The following is a 27,359-nucleotide window of genomic DNA, read 5'->3' as shown; positions in this document are numbered from 1 at the left end:
TTCACTGTCAGTTGCTTGTATGAGTACTATACCATTCTTAAATATCGTTATAGACATATTGCATTGAGACATCAGGGGAGTGGAAACACGGTTTCCTCTCCCTGATTCTTCAAGGCATCCTAATTTGCCCCACCGGGGCAACAAATACTCACTCTTCTTCTGGACACGCTGGAAAGAAATGATTTCAAGCATGTCCAGCGCTTCCTGATGACATTGGGGCGCGCTGTTAGCACTGACATCATGGGGAAGCGTGGGGGGAGGTCGGGGTGGCAGCGGAAACTCTTCCGCTGCCATCCCCCTCTGTGGTACCAAGATCCATGCTCCGGGGGGGAGCGCCAGCACTTCCCCCAGGGGTTGTGCTCATGACGGAGCGGTTCCGTCATAACATCAGAAAGAATAATTTCGGAGACTATGGAAAAATTACTCACTAGCTTCATACCCAAATCCAGGGCAGGACCTACCCCATGTTCGATCTGTGCTCATCAAGGTGGTACCATAACAAAGTGTATGCACTGTAATAAAGACCATCCCCCAGGTGTTGCAGTCCGCCAGAAGGGGAACAAGACCACTAGGCAAACACTTAGAAATGATTATATGCTTTTCTAGAGGACCCTTGAGGGGAAAAACAGCATCAATTTGATTACACTTTTGAGCAATCCAAAATGGAAAGTCTTCACGGCTAAGGAGACATTTGCCCATAACTGAATTTCTAATAACAGGGCTAATAGCAAAGACCCCACCATGCGGAGCCTGCACAGGAGGCACAGCTCCAGGTGAAGCTGACAGAAAGGCACACGCAACAAATTGAATCAAGTGTTCATCCACCACCGTACCGGTGGGCTAATGCGACAGTGAGTGATACTTGCCAAGACAAGAGGTGTGGCCCCATCAATACTAAAGGGACCCATTAGAACAGAAGCAAGAGGATGGGAAAGGGCACCATTAAACCAAATTTGGTTCTCCCAGGCTGTAACAGGAATCTCAGTGATCGTATAAGGGCGATAAACCGCCAGAACATTAGTAACTGTATAAGAATGAAAAATGTTATAACTCGCATCAACAGTGAGGATTGTTACCCAGGAGTAAAAAACTTTGAAGCGGCACGCAGGGTCTGCTTCGACTACAAAAATAACAGGAGATCCCGCATTGGGGACTCCATGCTGGAGCAGGTATTGTGCAACCGTGGCACGGCAATGAGCCAGAAGCACAACACGTTGAGTCATATGGAGACATAAGGGATGCAAACAGCAGCATGAAAAGTGGGTGTAGCCTTTTAAAATTCAAGCTTGAAAAACCTACAGCAAGTGGAAGTCCCGACAAACTGAGGAGATGAGGCCCCCACACTACGGATGCCTCCAAGTAACGGTGAGGGGGTATTGTGGACAAGTACAAGCATTACTCAGGGGTCCCACAAATAAGTACCAGACTACATGTAGGCGGCACCATAGTGCAGGGATTCTGTCGAATCACAGAACTATGCTTGAGACCATAGAACCTTGATAGGCCGGGACTGAGTCATCCCACCACCTTAGTACCCATGAGCCTGGCTATAGTGTCTCTCTTGCCCTCCTACTTATTCACAGAGGAAGAAGTGATTAGACACCCTGGAACACAACACTCCTGACCCTGTCAGGAATAGAGGTGACAGGACACACCCTTTAGCTCTCACACTCTGACACAAGAAAAGTTGTAAATATTTATTTTAACTATCGAGCTCAAGTATGCTGTATACATGCCAAAACAAGTAGGAACACGCTCAACACAAATACGGTCAGCATAGTAATTACTCCATAAGGGATAAAAATAGCTGTCATTATATTCCCCTACCCTTCTACAGAGCAAAGGCGATTATATATTAAAAGATCTATGGGTGTTTGTAATGGACCCCCCGTGCATGCACAGATGAAAGTACTACATCTCAGGTGTAGTTGCGATTTCTTCTGTGTGTGCTTGCATGTCTGTGCATACCTATATGACAAAGAGTACATGTTCCCAAACAACAGCTGCAATTATGTGGGTTTTTTTCTAGGTGCCAGAGCCTGACCAAAACAGAAGAACAAGAGGCATTGTTGTTTGGCCTTGTCTATGGTGTTCAGACTAAATCCCAGGAAAGAATAAAGCACAAAAACAACAGCAGGTTCTGTGTGAAAGTACAATGTGACACAAAGCAAATAATGTTGTTAGAGTATCGTGAGAAAAGCAAAGAGCAGCCTGCAGCTTGCTCATGCTAACATAGAGAAAACGACAATGGGCCTGCACGGGACATATGACATGAACTGACCAATCCCACCAGGTTTTAATTTTGGTCTCCAAACGTTCCCAGTAATCCTTTTTTTACTCTGAGGGGCCTCTAACTTGATCAGAAACCCTAGTATCACCAAAGAACAGTTTGATGCCCCGGTTAATGTTGTGAATTGATGTTGTTTAATGATACTTACAAATGTTTATTGCATAACACTATTTTAAAGAAATAAAGTCAATGAATTACATTGGAATCTATTGACTCATTCAGAAACAAAGTATAACCTAGATATAAATAGAAATTTGATCATCTAATTTGGAAAATTTATACTGGTCAACAATTCTATGGCATATTATTGTAGCCTCAATTTTGGTCTGAAATAAATATTAGAATATTGGAATGTTGGGAGCTCCATTGAAAACAATGGAGTGCTCCAGGCTTATAATAGCTGGTATAAGCCTTGAGCTCCAACATTCCAATGTTTCTTTGTTCACAGCTCTAGCTGTGAACAAAGGATTCAGGGAGCCTGAGGGGATTCAAATCCCCTCATGCTCCCATAAGGCTTTGTTCTTTTTTGTTAGAACATTCTGCCCTCTAGTGGCAGAATGTTCTAATAGCCTTATAGCCCTTCGTTGCTGGGCTATACCGGCTATTAAAGTCCCTCTCCCTTGTTAAAGCGGGACAGGGCCTTTAATAGCCGGTATAGCCCTCTACGGGGGGCTATAAGGCTATATTATGTCCTAAATATTGCTTAAAAAAGATTGTTTCATAGGATGTAGATTTTCTATTTTTAACTCCGCTGCCATGATATTTTTGTAAACCATATTTAAGACAATATTCTGACTACAACATTTTATACCACAACTTAGCTGAAGCTGAGAAAACGAAGACAGAAAAAAGGCAGAGCATTTGACATGGTTTGATCTTGAAAAGTGGTGTTTTGACAGAATAGTGGAGGAAAAATGATTGGAAAATAAAAACATTCTCTTTAGAATATTGAGACATTAAAATTTTTTCGACAAGTGGTATTAAATGTAGAAATATCGATTTTAACCCCTTCGCTGCGGGGGTAATTCCCCCGCTGTGCTGGGGGGGAGGAGGGCGCGCACAGCGCCCGCATGCTCATGACGAGCTCAGCTCGTCATGAGGCACGGCGCTCCTGTGCCCAAGCCGAGTTGAGCTCGTCACAGGTACACCGGCTCCCGTGGAATGTTCAGCACAGCAGGGGAATTCTCCCCGCACCTGAGAGTTGCACGGCTCATGACGAGCTGTGATCGTCATGAGCACTGTAGCACCGTGCCTCATGATGAGCTCAGCTCGTCATGAGCATGGAAAAGGTTAATAGGGTTTTAATATCATTATAAAAAATATCGATGTAGCAAATATGTAATGTCATTTATAAGTGTTAATTAGTATGTAATTTATTGTACTGTGCTTCATTGTATATGTTTATATTTTGTATTTGTATTTTTAGTAGGATTAATATTTGGCTATGATATTGGTGCAATGTTTATATTTTTATGTTTAATAATGCATATAAATAAATGTTTAATACTTTTTTTGTAGCAGGATACTGGGTAGTTAGGAGATAGGGGTGGGGATATTTGCCCAAAAAATATTTTACATTCAAAATTATGCTAATAATTTTGAAGATATTCATATTAATAATTTGGAGTGTGCTTTATTAATATTTTTAGTAAATGTTAATATAATTTTACTTAAGATCTGCCCAAAAGATATAAAATATATCGCATTTTTTCAGATTTTCTTTTAAATATGTAACAACATTTTTTTATAAAATCAAATATTTTGAAATATTTTCTGAGAAATCTTATATTTTTGTAATGTTTGGAAATATAGTTGTTCAATTGCATTTATAAAATGTAACATTTACTTAAATATTTTTATATTTTATGATTGTTAATTTGGGAATAACAGTTTATTTGTTATTTTATGGTTTAAATGTTAGGAATATTAGAAAAAAATCTAAAATATTAAAACTGTCAATAGTAATAAACATATTTTTTTATATTTTAATGGTTACTTTTGCATATATACTAGGTTTGTATTTTAGGGTAGTTTGTTGTTAGGTTTTCTTTTAATTTTATAGCAAAACATGTGTATTAGTATGCAGTATAAATTGTGTATTTAGGTTAGCCTTAGATTTGAGTAGGATTATTAAATGTCACCCCATTAGTATTCAACATCTTCACAAATTGGTTTAGATTGGAGTAGGAATAGTAAAAGTCATCCCTTTATTTAACAACGCCTTCACCCAATATGGTTGGATTGGAGTGGGAATACTAAATATCACCTCATTAGTGTCCAACATCTTCTGCAAATTGGTTTAGATTGGAGTCGGATAAGCAAATATTATAACTATAGTGTCTAACACTTTTCCATAATTGGTAGCGATTTGAGCGAGTATAGTAAATGTCACCCCTTTAGTGTCCAAAACCTTCCCCAATATGGTTGGATTTGAGTGAGAATGGTAAATATCACCCCTTTAGTGTCTAATGCCTTCCTCAAATTAGTTTAGATTGGATTAGGAATAGTAAATGTCACCCCTTTAGTATCCAATATCTTCCCCCAGTATGGATGGATTTGACTTGGGGTATTAAATGTCACCTCTTTAGTATTCTATGCTTTTCTCAAAATGGTTTAGTTTGGAGTGGAAATAGTAAATGTCACTCCTTTAGTGGCCAGTACCTTGACTAAATTGGTTTAGATTCTAGAAGGTATATCAAATATCACTTCTTTAGTGTTCAACACCTTCCCAAAATTGGTTTAGACTTTAGTGGGAAACGTAAATGTCACCAGTTTATTGCTCAACACCTTTCCCCCAAATTGGTTTAAGTTGAATTGTGAATAGTAAATGTCACCCCTTTAATGTCTAACACATTCTCCAGATCGGTATAGATTGCAGAGGGAATAGCAAATGTCACCCCTTTAGTATTTAGCAATTTTTGAAAAAATTATTTATGTTGGAGTGTGAATATTTAAGTTTATATTTATTCTGAAACGTTTATTTTACTTTTATTTATATGTAGTAGAAATACTTTGGGCCAGATTACGATGTTGGTCAGAAACAAAACCACCCGACTCCTTGTCAAATTCTGTTTTGACTGACTCGTGGTCGGCGGTTCAGCCCGACCGATTATGATGCTTCCGAACACCATTCGGAGGAGACTGTGTTCCGCCCAACAACACAGACTCCTATAGGGACATGGGTGTCTGCAGAAAACCTTGCACCCTGTTGAGGTCACCTCATGGGGCCTGCATACTGTGCATGGTTTTACATGAGAGTCCCTTGGGTACCCCCTCGACCCCAAACTGGAAGACTCAGGATGAAGAGGGGCCTGGTAGGGGCCCCCAAAGTCAGTTTCCGACAGCTTTTTTGTGTCAGACAGACAGAGTCGGAAAGGCTTTTGGAATCCGACATCGTAATCGGTCGGTCGGAAACACTGTCCATTGAGCTGTACGAATTGGCTTCGACTGAGTCTCCAAATGCCAGTCGGAACCGATTCGGAATGACGAACCGGTTCCCCTTCCCACCGCAAGCATTGTAATCGGTCGGTAGGCGGGAAGATGGGTTCTGACTAGGAGCGGGTGGAATTTGCGTAATCGCATCACGCAAATCTCTGCGAAACGGTAAAAAATCTCCGTGAACACACAAAAATTCCGCGAAGACGCAGAATTGCTTGTGCGCAATGCTTTTTTACTGCTTGCAATCGCTGTTTGCATGCTCGAGGGGAAAATATCCCGCAAACACGCATTTGAGAACACGGACAAGCAAAAAATTTTGCGAAGCCGCAGAACGCAGAATTTTGGGCAATTTTGCGCTCTCCGCGGGACGCGAAATTACCCAAATTCCGCAAATTCCTCGAACGGAACGGAATATACCGCCCAGGCCTAGTTCTGACACTGTCTAGAAGACTCTGACTGCCGGTCGGAGGCTTTCCGACGACATAGTAATCAGGCCCTAAATTGTTTTACGTAAGACATTTCAAATTTTTTTTTGTATTCATGTTTTCAACGCTTATTAATTGTATATTTGGAAATTTTTTGTTTTTATAGATTTCATCTCAAAACCAAACATTTCTATAAAGTTAAGTAAATAGAACATTTCATTTTTTTTATTAACAAAATACATGTAAATTATATTTACAAAGTATTGTATGTTTTACATTTTCTAAACCTTTATTTTTTATTTTACCACTTTTTTTTTACATTTCTTACATTTTTAAATATATATATTTCCCATATTATTTTAGTTTTGTTTTCCAGTATATATTAAATTATTATATATACTTCATACTAATATTTAGTTTATTCATTATGCATTTTGTACATGTTATAGCATGTTTTACATTTTAAATATTACTTTTTAAATGTTTTATACAAATATTCAACATTTTTACAATACATTTTTTAGTTTCATTTAGCAGTCATTTTTTCACTACTACCTTCTATTTTGTAATCTCTGTTATTTTTAGTCTATTTTCCCAGACCCAGGTCACTTTAAGGTGCTGCTGTTTGTTGGCACAGGTAAATCCTTTTTAGGGATGTTTTAAGAGTTTTGAGAGTGGGGGGTTTTGTGTGAAGGTCTAGAAGGTAGTTATAGTGTTGTTTGAGGGTTTGTATTGTTATGGCAGGTTAAATTAAGTAATGCTAGCTAGAGTTTGATGATTAACTGTTATGTATTTGTGGGAGTGTAATGCATGTGTTATTTAATTTACTTTATAGGCTTTTGTCTATGAACGTGTGCTGTGGGAGTTTGCGGTCTGTTTTCTAAAGGAAATCATGTTTGGTTTATAATAAACCAATGATTTTTAAATTGATTTCCTTTTTTCAGTTTTCCTGGAGAGTTTATTTAAAACACTTTTTGGGGGATTTTTATATCTCCTATACACTTTGGATTGCTTTGAGCCATTTTTATAGTGTGTGTTTAATTTTGACACTTTTGGGAGGCTTTTTAGACTTTATCTTTCCTATTTAGGGAGGATTACAATGTTTTTATTACTTGGATACAGAGAAGGAACGGTCCGGTTTTTTTTCTTTCCTTGTGGGTGGAAAATGTAAGGCCAGTTTCACAAAGGTAATCTGAGACTAAAGTATATCTATGACTTTTGGGATTCACAGAGGACATTTACTAGTCGTATCTATGTCCGCAGTCGGGCTGGAATGTCTGCACTTGTTATTGTTATTGTTAATTTAGATTTGTATCGCGCCAATCACCTACAGGTCTCTAGGCGCTCGGAAATCGATGGATTCGTACAATAACTATATGTCCCACAAGAAGATGAAACAGCAACTGGACTACATTGTGCCCAGAGCCCTCCCAAACAGTAATGTCTTTAGACACTTTCTGAATCGCAGTAGATTCACCTCTCTGCGTAGTTCCTCAGGCAGCTTGTTCCACAGTTGAGGAACCAACACAGAGAAGGATCTCCCTCCCTTGGTTACGAGCCTAAACCGAGGGCAGGTCAGCAGCTGAGATTCAGAGGATCTAAGATTTCTTTTTGGACAATAAACTTCCAGCCGATCTCTAATATATACCGGGGCATGGCCATAAATAGCCTTAAGGGCTGTGCACATGCTCTTAAACTCTACTCTCTCCTTTATAGGGAGCCAATGTAGGTTCCGTAACAGAGGAGATGCTCTAGTCCTTCTGGGGAGTCTAAAAATCAGTCGCGCTGCGTCATTCATGACGACCTGCAGTCTGTTCATGAACGTTTTTGGGAGGCCTAGATAAAGGACATTTCCATAGTCTATTCTTGACATAATTGTTGCTGCCACAACTGTTCGCAACATAGACTGGGAAAGGATGGGTGCTAACTTACATAGCTGTCCGATAATATTCGTGCAACTCCCGACGACGGCAGAAATTTGACTGCCCATTGACAGGTCGCAGTCCAACTTGATCCCCAAACTCTTTACATTTGCCTTTGGAATCGGAGTTGGGCCTAGCTCCTGAGGCCAGTAGAGATCATTCCAAGGTGAGGTGGCTGATGAAATTACCAAAACCTCAGTCTTGTCTGGATTGATCTTTAACAGATTTCTCGTCATCCAGCCGACCGTGAACCTCAAGATCTTCTGCGCTTGCTGCTGCGCAGCCTCGGTATTATCGATGCTCAGTAAAAGCTGAGTATCGTCAGCGTAGTTAAAGACTCTACAGCCCATGCTAGCCAAATATGCGATCAGGGGTTGAAGATACAGGTTGAACAATAGTGGGGACAATGCGGAGCCTTGGGGCACCCCACATTTTAGAGTCCCCACGTCTGATATCAAATTCCCCAACTGTATCCTCTGAGTTCTTCCCAGAAGAAAGGACCTCAACCAGTTAAAGGCCTCACCTTTGACCCCGATGTTGTCTAGTCTTCCCAGGAGCAGGTCATGGCTGACAGTATCAAACGCCGCTGACAGATCTAAAAGAATCAGGGCGCTCGGTTTCTTAATGTCAGCCATGCCTCTTAGCTCGTCCAATACCGATAGCATCACCATCTCGGTGCTATGGTGTGCTCGAAACCCTGCCTGTCGCGCATGGAGTAGAGAATAGGACTCCACATGAAGGGATAAAAACTTCAAACATGTTGTTCCAAAATTTTCGCGAGGAAGGGCAACTGAGAGATCGGTCTATAATTCTTCAAGAGCGCGGGGTCCGCGCCAGGCTTCTTCAACAAAGGCCTGACTCGCGCTTCTTTGAATTCGGCAGGTAAATAGCCCGTTCCTAGAGATCTATTGAGGAGAGAGATAAAACGTTCCTCCAGAATAGGGCGGGCCATGCGAAATACACCAGGGGGGCATGGATCTGCTGGGGAACCAGACTTAGTTCTACCCATCAGATGCTCCAAACTCAGTGCATCGATCTCAGGGAACTTCATAATAGTACAATCTGTGGGGTTATAGGAATCAGGATATAGAGTGGATCCATCTAACGTATTGTTTTTTATTTCCAGGATGATATTTTCCACCTTTTCCAGGAAGTACCCTTGAAAGTTGTTACAGTCTATGGTGATACCTGAGCATTCAGGTTTTTTGCTCAGCTCGGATAGGATTTTAAAAGTCTCCTTCTGGACATTCCCAGCCTTACTTAGCCGGTCCTCATAATATGCTGCCTTTGCCTGCAGTATAAGCTTTTTATAGATATGAAGGGAGGCTTTATACTGATCCCTAGCTGTATCGCTTTTTGTTTTCCTCCAGGATCTCTCCATGGTCCGGAGTTTCCGTTTATGCTCTCTCAAGAGCAAGGTGAACCAAGGAGCACCTTTCCCTAAACCCTTAGTGGGTTTAATCTTTTCAGGCGCTATTTGGTCAATAGCTTGACGCAGGCTCCACATTAAGTCAGTGTGTTCACGGTCCAAATTGCATCCAGCAACAAAAGGTCGAGTCGCTTCAAAAAGAGTCTCAGTCAGAGATTTTAAATCAACCTTGTCCCAATTACGGGTTTTCCTGACTTCCCTAGATAGATCCTTTAAAGGTCCATTTATATGAACCGCACAATTCACTAAATAGTGATCAGTCCATATGCATGGTAGAACCCCACTTAAGGTAACGTTTGGATCTGAAGTCCATGCCAGGTCAAGAGTATGGCCCTTAATATGCGTGGATACTTCCACAAGCTGTCTAAAATTCAATGAAGACATTATAGAATTCAGTTGATGTGAAGCCGGGTCCTTGTGAGGGTTCTCCCAATGTAAATTAAAATCTCCAACTACCACGATTCTTTTGTATCTCGTGCAGAGGTCGGATATAATAGGAGCAAAGAGATCATTGAATAGCGGTGTGGAGTTCGGTGGGCGATAAACCGACAGAACAACCAAACAAGAGTCGTTCAAGGTGATTTTTACCCCCAATAAATCAGAAAGGTCTGCTGTTTCTGACAATAGTTTTACTACCGACAGATTCTTTTTATACAGGATCACAACCCCCCCTCCCCGTGCGCCTCCAGCACGGTTTTGCCATATCGCGTCATAATTAACTGGGAGAGCTGCAATTATATCTGACATGGAATTATCATTCATCCAGGTCTCTGATAGAGTCAAAATGTCAATATCATTGTCCTGGAGCAAGGTAAAAATCTCCACCTGATGTTTATGGAGTGACCTTGTATTTAGGCTGGCTAGTTTTAACAAAGAAGACTTAGTAGCGGATTTATCGATGCCAGAACGTAAAATAGCATAATTGTGCAGCTTTGATAATACTACGGGATCTAATGGCTGCTCACCTTTGTCAAGCTGAAGCAGCTCTTCCGACGAATAGGAGAGCCGATGTGCAGATATCCTTGCCCCGAGGCCTGTCTGTGCGTGGACGGGCGCAGACGGGCTGGACTCTGGCGTGACTCCGGCGATGCTCTGGCGAGCCCGCAGCGCGTGCCCGCTGCGCGTCAGCATGGCCCGTTTTAAATACCGGTCTAGCGTCCTTGCGACGACTAGACCGTGCGCAGCTTCTCGGTGCTACACCCCCAACCCAAGATGTCCGCCACAGTGCTGCCTCGAAAGGGAGAAGGACCCCTTGAGACAAATTATTTGCAGTCTGGGCAGAATCTATGCAGTTGGGGTGGAATCTTCAGCTCGGGCGCTTGAAGTGTAATCATCTACACCTGCAGTCAATTGGCACCACCTGCAAGACCTGCACTGCAAACCAAATAAGAGCATCACTCAAACAAGGCCCATGTTTGACCACACAGATTTCCTGCATGCCTGCTCTGTGCCTTGCCTAAAAAAATGTTACTCCAGAGGAGGAAGAAATAGAGGAACCTACCGTGATCCTTGGGTTTATTGTTAGGCACCACAAAAGGCTACATGGTCTCCCCCCTTACAGCATCAGTGGCACACAGAAGGCAGCCCTATGGCAGCATTTAGCCACTGCAGTCACGGCAATGGGGGAGGATGTCTGCACTGTAACTGACATTAAGAATAAGTGGCAGGTCATGAAGAGGCGGTGAAGGAGAAGTAAGCCAAGACAGAGTTCTCCCTGGTGTAAAATCTGGACCCCGCCTCTGTCTCACTAGAGGAGGATATATTCAACACCATGCACCCCACATGCTCCATGGGCTGCCTGTGAGTGACCACCGCAATGTGGTACCAGGTAAATGTGATGACAATAACATGTATATGAAATGTGTGCCTGCGTTGCACCACAATTGTGACTATGGAAGTTGTCCCAAGTATGTGTAAAAAGCATGCTGAGCCAGAACCTTTTGTGTCTACTTTCATACATTGCACTACAAGTCCCAGAGTCCTTTGTGATGGAAATGGCAAACCCATTTCCTCAGTCCCAAACAGAGACACAGCCGTGCTGGTGTATTTACCTAACACTGGTAAATGGCAATAGACAATGTGCCCCTTACACTTGGCATTACTGTTAACATTAAGAAGAAGTGAGAACAGTTGTGACAAGTTGCATATGTACGTTTTTCGATTGCTGACTTTCCTCTGTTTTCCTCAATTGCCACCTGCATCCAGAGTACAGTCACCCAGTGCAGCAAAGGTCCCTGCATCTGCTGGGAGGCAATAACATGAACCACAGCAATCCATACCATCATCACAAACTGGTAAGTAAAATTGTTGTTAACAGACAACCCATCGTCATATTACATTTATTCCATCAACAGTGCCAGACCTGTGAACTAAACTCTGACATCTAGTGCATCACTTGTGCCAACTGAAATGTAAAATGAAAATCATACATATCTTTGTATGCCCAATGATCAGGAATCCAGTCCCCAGAGTGACATCGGCTACAGGGTCGACTGTGATATCAGGCCAGGAACCACACACTGGGCGGATGTGGGACCCTGGTAAGTAAACCCCTGAATGCTCATGAAATGTGGATTTAATGTCCTCAGTATGTTGTGTGTGTCTAACATCACTGTTATCCTTCATCTCAATAGGCCTACATGTGGCACATTGCAGCATACCATATAACACCATGTTGGCTAGTGAAAGGATAAATCTAGGGCCTCATTACGATGTCGGCTGCAAAGCCATCCAACATCTCATCAGAGGCTTTCCGCCCGACATCAGAGCTTCCCATCTGGAAGCATTATTATGATACTGGTGGTCTGAGGGAAACCCACAGGGAAAACTGCTCCATTCCTGAGTGGTCAGAAATCAAATCAGCAAATGGCGCAAAGCCAGCATCGGCCGTCAGGAGAACAATTCCGCTTTCCACATGCCCTCATATGGCAGTCCACCCACCATGAAAAGGCAGGTGGAAAGTGACTTTGGGGGCCCCTAGCAGGGCCCTCCTTGCCCCCTGACCCTCATCTACAGTGCCTGCCACATGGTAAAGGGATGTTTAAACTCTGCATTTTTCCCATTGAGGCTTGTGCTGCAAGTGGCAGCACAAGCTTCAATGGAAAAAATACAGGATCTGACCGCCAACACAGCAGTCAGATTGTAATCTGGAAAACGGGACCTCCGACTTCTTGTCTGGAGTTTCCGCTTCCAATACGATGCCGGTTGGAAGCGCATCTGACCGGCATCGTAATCGACTCCTTAATGTATGGCAAGTGAGTGCAGTATGTACAACTTTTAAATTTACAGTTAATATGTTATAACGTATCAATATTTCTTATGGGGGTTTATAAAGCGACATGATAGGGGGCACTATCAGTGATATTTAATGCTGTATCAATCTATTCATGTACTATTGTTATCTTGCCGGATTCTCTTATGTACTTGTATGACTTTATTGCAAAATCGAATATAAGTCTTTTATGATTATATAAAGATAAGAACAGCGGGGAGAAATGTATCAGTATAATGACATCCATTTATGTTTTATTGCTTAAAAATGTTATTCTTTCAATCATTGCAGTGCGCATTTTTACCCCACCTATTTCAGTGAGTATACATGAGCTGCGTATACTATAAAATAATATAGATAACACAGGTGACACAGCGGGCACTTAATGAGCCCAACTCCAAGGGCTTTTTTCTGAGGTTTTTGTCCCTTGGGTTTTTGTTTTAGTATTGTAGTAGCATTTTGACAATCCATGTATTTTGACTGTAATTTCTTTTTAGACTTACACTGTTATCACCTGTGATTCATATCTATCACGTTTTTATATATTTATAATGTTTTTGCACTGTGCACTTTTATGATTTGAAAAAACAAAATAAAGTTGGTTGAATTGCATTGAGTTCAGTATGTACAAAATAGACTATATCGTGTCATATGAAGTGGATTAGCCACAACTGGATTGTAAGCTCATGACATGAAAACTCCCAAGCAAAATCTGAAGGCCCAAAACGTATAGAAATTGATGTGGATGAGGATTGCACTGATACCAGTTGTGTTGTGTTTGGGGGAGGTTTTATGGGGTGCTAAGGTGGATGCAGAGGAAGTGAAATATATACATGTGGTGGCTGAACTGCACAACATAAATCCAGCATATTCCTCAACCAGCTTATACACTTTACCAAAATGTGTGATCCTAGCCAAATTTTGAATGTGAACTTGCCTCCTTTTCTACTGTATTCTAATATATAAGCAACAGGTTGTGTGCTGTATCAGTACTCATCCAGTGACAGCTAAAATCTACCATGACATTGTACGTGCATAATGGGAATACAAGTCACATAGAGAGTGCTCAGAAAAAAAGCGTGATCTCTCAGTCCTAAATGGATATTGTGACTCCGGGGAGGTACGCCCAAATGTTACCCAAATTTACCTGAATATTAGACATCTCAAATATTAACTCTGCAATGCAGTGATATCATCTGATGTGCAAAGGATAAACTGGTCTGCATGTTGAGGTACGCTCCTTTAGATTTGTCAACAGACCACATCATACTCATGATGCATGATGGGCCTAACACTGAAGGTGTATCCAAAAATAGGCTATCATCCTGTGTGCTTGAATATGGACATGTATGTCTCATTACAGCTGCTAGCATGATTTCCTCAGTGATGCAGACAACACCATCTCCGGGGTATACAAGACATCCTGGCTGAATCAGTCAAATCCACTAGCATCTGCCTGTCAGGTAAGCATGCCATAAAGTGTTCCCAATTATGGATTCCAAAATCATTCAGAAGATCTAAATCCTTATGGAAGTTGGCAGTTTTATCATATGTATCATATGTACTTGATCAGTTATGTGTGTGTCATGTGTTCCGGTTTGCATATTACTCATGCAGATCATTAAGCAGGGTGTAATTTCCTTCTCAAGCTGCTGCATCAAGGGCCACATCTTGTGCTATACCTACGAGGAGCCAGGTTCAGCAGTTGACATCAGGGGGATCTCCAGGTGAATTTGCTTGTACATTTCCATTCAACACCTCAGTGCTATGGTGTAAGCTGCAAGTGTACCCAAACCAGGTCACATGTGCATTATCCGTGGATGCAAAGTACATTAGAATCAAACCTAGTGTTGGACCACATCATATCGTACCTCAATTACTAATCCTGTTGCAACCTCTGTTTTCTAGGTGCTGGGGACAATGAAGACACTGGACCATGCGCCAAAAAATCTTAGGTGGCGAACAGACTGACCCAGGTGTTAGATATGAAGGATAAATCTTGGCAAGGCATGTCCAAGAAGATAAATTACATCATATCCATCCATAGGAAAGAGAGTGCAAGACACCATGCATTGGCCATGAAGATGATGGAGGTCATGCTGAATCTGATCTAAAGTTTCCCTTCAAGGTCAACGGAGGGAGAGTAGCCATTGCATCTACCTGTAGCACATCAATCCCCACCCACCTGTACCATAAGATGCAGAGGCTCACTGTAAAGGTTCACAGCCACCACCACCCTTGCACCTGCCCCCACTGCATAGCTACCATCATCCCCTGTCCAGGCACTCCCCCACCTGTTCAGATACATTCAGCCACTGTCCAGGCACTTACCCCATCTCTACAGGCACCTTCAGTCCCCATCCAGGAACTTCCCCCACCTATACAGGTAGCTGTACCACACCATCATGCACCTCAGCACCAACACGGCAAATGCACTTACAGTGATCATCGCCAGCAAATTTGTGAAGTTGCAAGTGCAATCACAGTAATTTGTTTTTTCCACAATATATGTAAATAAAAGATGAATGTCCTCACAAGTCAAGACTAAGTTGCGTATTATGTATTGATGGTTAATTGATTACCCTTGTTGTGGCCGAGAGATGCGAAGATGAATGTGTGTAAGTGACACATGTAAAAGTGTAACACCATTACTGTAACAAGCTATTGTGTGCAGAGCAATTAACTACTCCCAAGGTATGTCTCCAAACTTTGAACACAACATTAACAATGAAGTAAACAAGATGGAGATAGTTTGATTCAAAATATACCTTTATGTATCATGGAATGGATGAAAAATAAATAAGCAAAAAACAGTCCGTTTGGAAGGGAGAAAGGATAGAAAATAATGGGGTATATTATCAACAACTAGCGATAATTTTTGTCTCTAACTTGTTTAGAGACAAAAATTATCGCCGCACATCGGCGATTTTTATCGCAGATAAACCTTGCTATTAGCAAGGTTTATCGCAAATGCGATAAAAAACGCCCGCAATGCATGAATATCGCTGAAAAGTCAGCGATATTCATGCATTATCGAGCAAATGCTCTTAGCCATGTTATCCACCTCCCATTGGATAACATGGCTAAGAACTGCTCAGGGCAGGTGTTAGCTTTTGGAGATATTCGCCCTTAGCGCAAATATCTCCAAAAGTTGGTAATAGGAGATAGCGATGTTAGCGACTGTTTCCAGTCGCTAACATCTTGGCACGCCCACTTTGCATATCATTAGTGATAAATATCACTGACATGCAAAGTGGGGCCCAAGATGGTCGCTATCTCCTATTAGCTGTCGCTAACTGGTGTTAGCGACAGCTTGGTAATAGGGAGATAATTTTATCTCCGCTTTCTTGGCTTTTAAAGCCAAAAAAGCGGAGATAAAACCCCTTGATAATATACCCCAATGTTCTTTGCCCAGAATGGACAAGGGGTCTAGACAAAATTAAAAAAAAAACCTGTCAGGAAGTGTCAGGGGATCCAGTCTACATACAAGGGTCAAAGTGAATGTCCAAAAGAAATTCATAACTCAGTAAATCAACTGTATCCCTGGTCATCCCCAATTTGCACAATGTTCAAATTCTCTGAATCAGATTCATGCTCCTGGTTGGCCGGTGCAGGAACAGACACTACATAGGTTTTGGACACACAAGGATTATGGGGGGAACAGTGTGGGGCAATGTACAGGATGTCGCATTGAGCGTGGTTTGGGAGGTTTGTTGAGGAAGGGCAGACAACATGATTGCACCCAAGGAAGTGATAGAAGCAGTGAGGGTGGCCATAGATCTTACATGTTCCTCTCGGTACATATGCAGCTCATCACAGAGCTGCAGTATGATCTGAGAGGACTTGTCTGACTGCCCCTCACATGCCCCCATCACTTCCTGGGATGCAGCCAAAGGATTTATAATACAGGGAGGGATTTGGGTCTGACCTGAGGAGTGTAATGTGTTGGGGTCAGAGCCTTTGCTTGGGTCTTCCTGGCAGCCACTTGGAGGGGAACTAGTGGCAGTTAATGCAACTGGAGACACTGATGGAATCGAGGTTTCTAGAATCAGGGAGGGGCTGGTGGCAGGCCCAGGTTGTGGTGTGACTTGCCCCGGGAAAACTTGGCAAACAAAGGGTGTTGATTGTCAGGGGGAGAGTTGATCTCCTCCCCCACGACAGGAGGTGTCCAGTTTTTTAACTCTCCTACTATGTCCTCAGCCTCCACCCAGTCTGTAGCGCTAGAGATGTGTTCTGACTACATCCAGGTGTGTGCATTTTCCCTGCCTTCAGATGTTGAAGGTCCCTCTTACTCTTTAGTTGTGGAGAAAGGTTGTGGACGCCGGTGCCCCAAGGATGTCCTGCTCTGACCCTGGTCCTGGTTCTGTTGGTCTTGTCCAGCTGGGCCCACGGAAATGGAGGACAAATCATTATGTAGTGGTTGTACACGTCAGAACAACACATATGACTAAATGAAACATGTGCGGTCTTTGTTTTCCTTTGATCACACTATTCATATATAAGTGACTTGGAGCCTATAGTATGTGTACGTTCACCCTGATTTGACTCACACATTGACATCTTACTTGAGTTTAGATGGCATACACTTCTGCACTGACCAACCCTCACCTTCAGCATTCTTGTAATTTGTGTTTACTGTCATTGCTACATAGGTATCTTCTAATGCCAATCTACAAAAAGAGATAGGAGATAGTCCAGATGGTTTTGGGATCATGACTCCTACTCTTACACTTACTAACAAATGTCACCTGCTGTATAGTATTGTATGACACAACACAAGTGCAGAATTTGGTGTACATTTCCAAATAAGGGCTTGGATATTAGCTTTGCTAAGAGGTGAGCCTAATTATTTGATATTTCCTAACAACAGTAGACATTCTAGTGACCCATTTTGCCTTTAAAGACTGCGTAGTTGGTGGTGTGCCCTGGTGAACAGTTGTGACTAGTTGTCACAGCTGCCTTGACTGGACAAATGCCAGATGAGCCACTGTTGGGAAGATGTATGTATATGGACCCCCTTGGGGAAACTGGCATCACTTTAGAATGAGACAAGGATCTCAAAGTCAGCCTTTACTCCATGGCACCTGATTATCCATTTAAATCCCACCCAAAATCCACAAAAGGCATGCCAGTTACAGCATCCAAAACCCAAAGGCCTCTCATCCACACACTGGACTGTGTCTGTACCATTCCTCACCCAATGTACACAGCAGTTATAAAGCCCTTGTTTTACCAGAAATGATGCTGCCAGTGCAGTTTTACATACAAATGCACTTGCGATGTTCTTTTCCCCAGGTGGCGTCCAAAAACAACAGTCCCCAGAATGTACTTTGCTCAGTGCTACAGTGAGCCGTTGGCTTTATGATGACTGATGCATTTGCACAGATTAGTTAAATGGAGACATGGGACATCTGACAGCTCTTTCATATCTCACATCATACTTACAGACACATATTGCAGTTAATGTACTTACCAGCTCTCTGCTGCTCCTTCAGCTAAGCATGGAGGGTCAGCCATGTTGCGCTCAGAACCCACCTGTACAGTGGTGAGAGCACAAGGTGCTGGTAGAAGTGGCCCAAAATTTGCTGGGCCTTAAACCTGGACTAGCATTTTAGGTCCTCTTTTTGCTTACGGCATGCCCTGCCTCACCGGTCATACACACCCACTGCACGGCGGCGCTTCAAAATTGTGGTCCACATTCTGACACACGCTGCATTACTCAGCTGGTCCTCGGGCCCCTGATGCAGCTGAGGGTACTTTTCGAGCACCCTCTCTGCTATCTCATCCAATTCCCTTTCATTGAAAGGGGATGCATTTTCCTCAAGTGCCTCAGCCTCGTTGGGAGCAGTGTGGGTGTACAGAGCAGCAGGATGGCAGAGAATTTGATCTGATGCAGAGGATGACTCAGAATGAACAGAAAATGGCTGACAATGTCTTCCTGTTATGTTATCTAAGTTTATATAGCGCACAGCTGCCTCAGCAAAGAGGCGTCCCGGCGCTGCAAGCGTCAGATGGATCAGGGCTAAAAAACAGAGCAGGAAGGCGCAAGAAAGGGACAGAAAGACAATAAATGAATAGGCAGAGGGAAAAATAAAAGTTTTGATTGCTTTCCTAAAGTCCAGCAAGCGATACATGCTACAGATCTGGAGAGGCAGCGAATTCCATAGCTTGGCTGCCAAGCAGTAAAAGGATCGACCCCCGGCCCGAAGGTGCTTCACACAGGGATTCTAACCAGATGCAGCCCCAGGGAGCGCAGCTGGTGAGTTGGAACATACGGGGCTAGCAGGTTAGCTAGGAAGCTGGGCGAGGCAAGCTTCAAGATCTTGAAAGATAGGCAGAGAGCCTTAAATTGGGTCCGCTTGGCCATGGGTGGCTAATGTAGCCTCCAGATGGCACCAGCAGTGGGGCAATTACGCGGGAGCCCCAACAGGGCTCTAGCGGCAGCATTTTGAACATGCTGCAATTGCAACACCTCAGCCTTGTTAGCCCCCAAAAGGAGCGAACTAGCATAGTCTAGTCTAGATAGAATGGCTGGTTGAACAATCAACTGGCACGTAGGTGGGTCAAGGAACTTCAAAAGAGGCCTAAGTCCCCGAAGGAGGCCAAAACAAGTGCCAGCAACTTTTTTTGTATGGTCTTGAAAACTAAGGGTAGAATCCATCTATACCCCCAGGTTCTTGACCACCAACTTAGGGATGGAGTACTAGCAAGAGTGTTAGGTCACCATTGCTCACTCCAGAGGCTCCTGTCCTTCCCAAACAGTAATACCTTCATTTTATTAGCTTTCAACTGGAGGCAGTTTATGGTAATCCATTCCGCAACGATGGCCAGGCCGCTCCTAAACCTAGAAGCATCCTGTGTGTAACCATTAGAGAGGGCCACCACCAGCTGTGTATCATCTGCATACAAGACCATGGTGAGGCCCATATTCCTGGCCACCGTTGCAAGTGGTTGAACATATAGATTAAACAATACGGGGCTCAATGCGGAGCCCTGAGGCCCCCCCTGACCTATGGAATGAGCCTGAGAAGGAAAGGGGGGGGGGCGAAACTCAGAATGAACTCTCTTTCAGAAACAATCGGAACCATTCTAATGCTAGGCCCACCACACCAGCTTCCTCCAGATTCTGTAGCAGAATCCCATGCGAAACCGTGTCAAATACAGCACTCAGAACAAGCAAGATTAGTGCCGCCGTAGGACTGGAATCGAGGATGACCCGCAGATGTTCTGTCACCAGCCAGGAGAGCAGTCTCCATGCTGTTTTCAGAACGGAAACCATTTTCAGAGGGATCCAGGATGTTATTGGTATTCAGGAATCTTATTAGTATGTTATTAACATGAGCCTCTGCAATCTGAGCTACCCAAGGAAGGAGGGATATTGGCCGAAAGTTTTCCAGTTTTGCCGGGTCAAGCGAAGGTTTTTTAAGTATAGGAGATACCCTTGTCTGTTTCCATGGCACAGGGACCACAGCTGTGGAAAAAGAAGTGTTAGCAACCTGGCACAAAGGAGCCAGGAAGAGAAAAAATGAGTCCCTGAACTGGACGGGTTTAAAAGGATCGTCCGGAGTGCCAGATTTAACTTTCCTATTCCGCAAAGTAAACTCTTCCTGCGTTATACTGGGAATAGCTGCCAGAGAATGCAGTGGCAAAGATCCACAAAGAGCAGCGGGAGGAGGAGGAGACCCTTGCGGAAAGGACTGATATATGGTGTCCACTTTGTCAACAAAAAAAAGTTACCAGGTCCTCACACTGCTGCTCGGATGTAATCACGGAAACAGAGTTTTTCCTTACCCTGAGATCTTTAAGGATCTTAAAAATGCATTTGGCCGGATTAGGGCTAAGCTTTATTTCATTAGCATAATAGGCCACTCGAACAGTACAAATAGTTCTATGATAGTTTTTGATCGTGGCAAATAGCATTTTTTAGCTGCAGGGTCATATTCCTCACTCCACGTGCACTTTAGCATGGGTTAGAGTCCAAAGTGAAGCCTTTAAACCATTTAGCTGGAATGAGGGCGTTCAACACTTGGACAATCCAATTGCAGAATGATCTATAGCCCACATCTGCATCGTTGTGTGGTTCCGGGGGATTATCAGCAAGAAGCATGTGGAAATCCTTCAGCCTCAATTTGCTCCAAGGGCGTCTAAAGATGGGCAGTTGAGCAGCCTTGTCAAGGGGCTCGGGGACAGGAAAGGACATAGATACCAATGAGTGGTCAGACCAACCTACGGGTTTAGGGGTCTCCACCGTAGCAGGAGGAATATTAGAAAAGATGGGGTCTAAAACATGGTCAGCTGAATGGGTAGAGCTGCCAAATCCGCAAGCAGACTGCAGATTTCAGTATCTTGCACAAGATCGAAGTGCCAATTGAGGTCACCCAGAATGCTAAAATTGGCTATACCCATTGCAAGCGTGCCTGTGATGTATTTCCTGCCTAATTTTTCCTATAGAAAAATCTTGGTGATCATTGATGAATAAGACATCAGTAGAGTAATCCACCCTACTGTCCCCCTTGCTGTGTTGTAGCAGATGGAATGCCTCTTATAGCTCTTGGAAAAAATGGATTACCTTCTGCCTCTTGATGGCAGCATCAGTCTGCACAATTGCTGTTATTCATATACAAAAGATCCCGCATTCAGTCAGGCTCCTCAGTACCTTTTCCTGAGTCAGTCAGATTTGCAGTGACCAGGTGTGCCTCTATGAAAATAACCTTCACTCTAATACTGCTGCACAATGGAATAAAAAAAGCAAATTGGTGAAAGTCTAAAACCCCCTTCTCGATGAACTCAACCTGAGACTGCATCAGCAGTCTTCACATGCCACATTGAAACAGTGACCACCCAATAATCCACCGGCACTCACCAAATTGGACACTGCATTCTGTGGCAGCAAAAAAACAGAAATAGCATACTAGATGTACCCAACCCATCTCAAAGCCGCCTCCGAAGACAGACTGATTGGGCACAAGCACATCAGTGCTCCCACAAGCCTGGGAAAAAAATCGTCCTTTCTTCCTCACCCAAGTGTATCTAGTGATCTCTCCCAGCACCAGCCAGCCAGGTCTGCAAAAATATATTCCCCTTTGCAAATGTGCTCAGACTACATGGCCTTGGAGTCTCCTGCTCTGTTGTAGCACATCAAGAGGAAGCAACAAGCAAAAGAGAACATCCGTGTAACTTGCAGCAACATCCATTCATCCAGTGGGCTTAGATGGCACAGAAATTCCATATAAACATCCTCCGCTAAATGGAAGGACTAAGATTAGAGGAACATAAGCATTCCTGGGGTCATCTAGCCTGCTGAACTCCTTCCTGTGCTTTAACCTTTTTTTCACTATTACTGTATACCCCGAAAACCTTAAGGCAGAGACCACATATATGAGTTTTGTAATTAAGATAAATTTGACTACATGGAAAATGTGTCCTACAGTGATCTGTTGGGGCCTGATGTGCAAGAAATAAATATCTGCTGTTAAGATCATCAAAAAAACTTGGGTTCTGGCCCATTTTTGGAATCTCCAGCCCAAGTGCGTTCTCTCCGCATGCAGATCAGAGACTCTGCATATGGAGCAGAGATTCCGAAAATGGGCTGGAAAACAATTTTTATAAAACGGAACATTAGGGACATGAGATACATGGTAGAGCAGGTCATGAAAATAGGTTTGGATAGGGAAAATGGTGTAGCCAAACACAACATCAAATCCCAGAAAAGATTGCTCCTATGCATCATGGTTTATGCAGTCCACAATTTGGGTTCCCCTCAGTGTTAACTGTAGTGTTCCACCAAAGTCGGGGGAAGCAGTGTTGTGAATACTCAGAAACATAGGGCCTCATTCACATAGTGCCTCATCCCTCATGGTGGAGGCTCCTTAGTTATGGGAGACTTGTTGGAGTTGGGAGAAAATGCTCCTCAATGCGATAGTTAAGTCCCTTTGTAAATCAGACCCCCATTGTCAAAAAGGTCCTGGGAAGTCTCACTAAGTATGGGCGCAAAATCCGTTCAGCTCGCGGAATCTGCGGATTTTCGGCAATTTCGCGATCCGCGAATCTCGCGAAATTGCCGAAAAATCTGCAAATCTGCTCGTGGGTGGATTTTTTTTTTTGCACATGCCCGAGTTAAAGTGTAACGTTTCAATCAGCCCAAACAACTAGTGAGCACGGTATAGGCTAGGCAGGTGTGCTACCTCCCTATATCTACTTCCTACAATTAGATGTAATCCTTGATGGAGGTCTTTGCATCCACGAGTTTCTCGAGCGCAATCCCCGTGTACTTCCTGTGACCAGGAGGCTGGTTTCTTCTCATCTGCTGCTTTTATCGGTCTCTGACCCTTACAAGAGGCATGTGAACTCACATGGAAGCCCCACCCATTTGGCCCCGCCCCACACACACTAGGGTATGCAACGTCTTCCCGCCCTTTCCTCACTATGGTGGACAGCTCACTCGAGGGACCTTGGCACCTTTCAGCATGGTGGAAAAATTACAGACACACGTGGTCACTGGAGACAACTCTTCTGACCCTTTACGCAGCTGTAGTGCAGCAAAAGCACTATACATTTACCGAACGAGGTAGCACTTGATTAGCCAGTAGAGAAAGTACTCCAGTTGAGTAGAGGTATGGCACAACACGGTGGCATCTTCGTGGATAAATATGCAGGCAGGATTCATTCTGGCACGATGCTCCTGTCACAAAAATTAAACCTCAACAGGAAGCACTCACAGATATAAATAAAGCAGGTGCCCGAGCTGAAGTCCAAATTCAGTCACGCATTATAATCAGCCCAAACAACCAGTGAGCATGGTCTAGGCTAGGCAGGTTTGCTTCCTCCCTATATCTACCGCCTATAATTAGATGTAATCCTTGATGGAGGTCTTTGCATCCACAAGTTTCTCGAGCGCAATCCCCGTGTACTTCCTGTGACAAGGAGGCTTCTTCCTTCTCATCTCCTGCTCTGATCGGTCTCTGACCCTTACAAAAGGCCTGTGAACTCGCATGGAAGCCCCACCCATTTGGCCCTGCCCCACACACACTAGGGTATGCAACGTCTTCCCGCCCTTTCCTCACTATGCTGGACAGCTCACTCGAGGGACCTCGGCACCTTTCGGCGCGGTGGCAAAGTTAGTTACAGACACACGTGGTCACATTGTGCAAATTCGCGAGTTCACGGATTTTCGCACAAACTCGTGGATTTTTTTGCGATTTCGCACGAATTTGCGGACCGCAAATCCGCAAAATTCACCCATACTTAAGTCTCACACATGCACAGACATTTAATCATAGAAGCAAGAAATTAAGTAAAATCCCTAGCTACCCTTTGCCTCCTGTCCCTTGTTTTGAGCATTCTTATGTGAAGATGGGCTGTCCTATTGATGCAGCTCATTACCTGATGCAAGCATCAGGACTGGCTTGCCTGTGAAATACCCACAAGGTCACTGGAGACCCTTTGGAACGACTCCATAGCAAGAAATTGGAGAGCAGCAAGAATCATGACATAGGCTGGGATGGCATGGGGGCGACAGGTCACAGGGTCAAGTTCCTGCTCCCACTTACAAACATTCTCCAAGATGACATCTGGGGAGAAACGGTATCTGGCCCTGACATCTGGGCTGGTCATCCCATATAGGTTTATTCTTTTTCTGAAAATCCTCTTTACTCTCCTTCCCCTCCTCCTCAAATCTTCTTTTACGCATGGCAGGGGGCAGAGCTACCAACACAGTCAGTGACATTTTGAAAGGTCTGAAATTATGTTTCCTTCAGGGCTGGGATTGACTGTTGGGCTGCAGTGTTTCAACTGGAGCAGGGTCATGGTAGGCACTTACACACGTGTTTAGGATTGAAGGCAATGCTCAGCCAGCCCAAGCCAGAGATTCAGCCCTGACTGCATAGATTCCAGTCCAAGTGCAGAGATTCCGCCTGAGAAAGGGCGTAGGTCTGTGAAGGGCAAAAGTTGCAAGAATGAGTTACGCATTAAAGAAGGATGTGTAATGGCTCTGCCTGTTAAAACTTTCAATACTCAGGATCCCACTATTGTGGTCACCGTAGCCACTCAGTATGACTAGGGAGCTGTTCTGATACAACATAGAAATGAAAAGGATGAAGTAGTAGAGTTTGTCAGTCATAGTTTAAGAGGGGTTAAGGCATTGTATACTGTGGTGGAGCATTGTGTTCTGGCATTTTGGTGGGGGGGTCATTCATTTCAGGATATGTCGCTGATGCACAGAATCCAACATTCCAGTCAACCACAGAACTTTGGTGGATTTATTTACCACTAATAGTGCGGAAAGATCCACTCCCAGGATTGCAAATGGCAGTATAGAATGCAGGACTTCCGCTTATAAAAGATTCAACTTGGGAATGGTGTAAGGAGGGGGAGGAGATCCAGTATCAACTGGGAGGCAGGACGCAGGCAGTGAGGAGAAATATTAATTTGAACAATAGAATTATGACATAAGTAGCAGAATTGAGGATTTAAAGAGAAAGTTATCCAACAAAGAGAGGTAAAATGGAAAAAGGTGTGAGCAATGGAGGGAATTTAAAGAGTTGACTGGCTGCAGAATTAATGGTTGTTTCAGAGGAGCAAGATTATAGGCAGGATAGCAATCAGCGGAGTGGAAGTAAAGTCATGCAGGTTATAATAAGCATACGAATAAGACTATTAGTGGTCTTGTAAGTAAAAAATGGTGAATCTTACAAATGTACAATGTTCTATAGTTGAAAGCAGCAAGAGAATGAAAAGTGAAAAATGTACAAGGAGAGAGAGAGATTAGAATTGAAGATGATGCCCAGAATATGATTTTATGGGGTAAAAAAAAGCTAGGAATATGGAAAGAGAGAGTGAGAGAGGAAGGTTTCGGAGAACAAAAGGGACGGTTGCCGGGAGCAAACTATATCACTTTTAGACATGTTTAGGTGTAACGTATGAGAAGACATCCAACCAGTGGTTTATGAGTTTACTGCCAAGAGACAAGGGGAAATGGTACCATGAAAAATAGGGGTTCAAATAGAAAAAACAAAGAAGAACCAACAGTGTAGATAAAGGGAAATTGATTAAAATGAATGATGATCCTGAAATGGCTAATGTATAGATGAAAAAGAGAAGGTGGCTAAGGACCTATCCTGTGTCCCAAAAAGAAATGGAAGAGAGGGGGAGGAAGAATTAGCTCAAGATAAAGTGATTATGACCCAAAATATGGGAGGAGAACCAGAAAAGAGCTGCTGCAGAGATGGAGATGTCATGAAAGGAAGAGTTGAGAGGATAGAGCTGTCCACTGAATCAAAGGCAGTTGTATATCTAAAACAATAAGGAGGGATGTTAGTTTGAAGTGAAGAGCAGAATGAAAGTAATTAAAGCCAGAATGAAACACTGTTTTAATTGAGTGGGTAAGACGGAAGCCCGACTATAGTAGGGAATAAAACCAAGAAGGGAGTTGATGGTGTACTATGAATTCAAGGCATCTGGCAAGTATATTTGTATCTGGTATTTTTGTGTTGTTATAACCCTTGGTAGGAACCATCAGAACAATGAGCAAGGGGAAGAGTCCAGGAATTGATGCAATTGTTTACAAGAGGTAGAGAATAGGTAAATCTACTGTGATGGAGTAGTGCTCTTTGAGGAGACAAGTTTTCTATTTCTTCCTGAATGAAAGAGAACTGGAGTGTTTCTGATGTTAGTGGGGATATTGTTCCGAATCCAGAAGGCCAATCTTCCAGTTTTTTGCTTCTTTCACTTTTTGTCACCAATCTTGTAATGTTCCCCTCTGGGTGTGATGCTGTCTGCAACAGATGGTTAGATTCTGCCTAGGTATAACAAGAAGTGTTTATGAAGATTTAAGAAACAACGCTGTCAATGAAGCTCATATTTGTGTGCAAAGGTCGCTCAACATTGATGGTAGTGTGGCCAGTTTATCAATTATGGGGCCACATCCCACATTCTTGTTTAGGGCTTGGTCCTGTTTATTTTGTAGCAGTGTATTTAGTGAACCCAGCTTTCCATCAATAGCTACCACAAAAACAGCCAGAGTATCTAAAAGGGTCAGCTGGACATCCATCTTATCTGACTGATAGTGGAGTGCTTCTACCAGTAGTTGCATTGTTTTTAGCAAGCTGGGCCACGCCGTGCCCTGGCTAGCATTTTTTGGTAAGTCTTCTACGCAGGCAGGAGTTGTCATTTCCTTTTGATCTTCCTTTTTCTTCTCTCTATCAGGTCAATCAATCAAAGCTTTTATATAGCGCACTACTCACCCGGAGGGTCTCAAGGCGCTGGGGGGAGGGGGTCCGCTACTGCTCGAACAGCCAGGTCTTGAGCTGCTTCCTGAAGGCAAGGTGGTCTTGGGTCAGGCGGAGGTGGGTCGGAAGGGAGTTCCAAGTCTTGGCGGCCAGGTAGGAGAAGGACCTTCCTCCTGTGTTGGCTCTTCGGATGCGGGGGACGGCGGCGAGGGCGTGGTTGGTCGATCAAAGCTGGCGTTTGGGAGCGTAGAAGTTGAGACGGCTGTTGAGGTATCCTGGGCCTTGGTTGTGTAGGGCTTTGTGTGCGTGGGTGAGGAGCCGGAAGGTGATTCTCTTGTTGACCGGGAGCCAGTGCAGGT

This window comes from Lissotriton helveticus, chromosome 4_1, assembly GCF_964261635.1.
Source record: "Lissotriton helveticus chromosome 4_1, aLisHel1.1, whole genome shotgun sequence".
NCBI classification, from domain to species: Eukaryota; Metazoa; Chordata; class Amphibia; order Caudata; family Salamandridae; genus Lissotriton; species Lissotriton helveticus.
Note: the sequence above shows the minus strand (reverse complement) of the source record.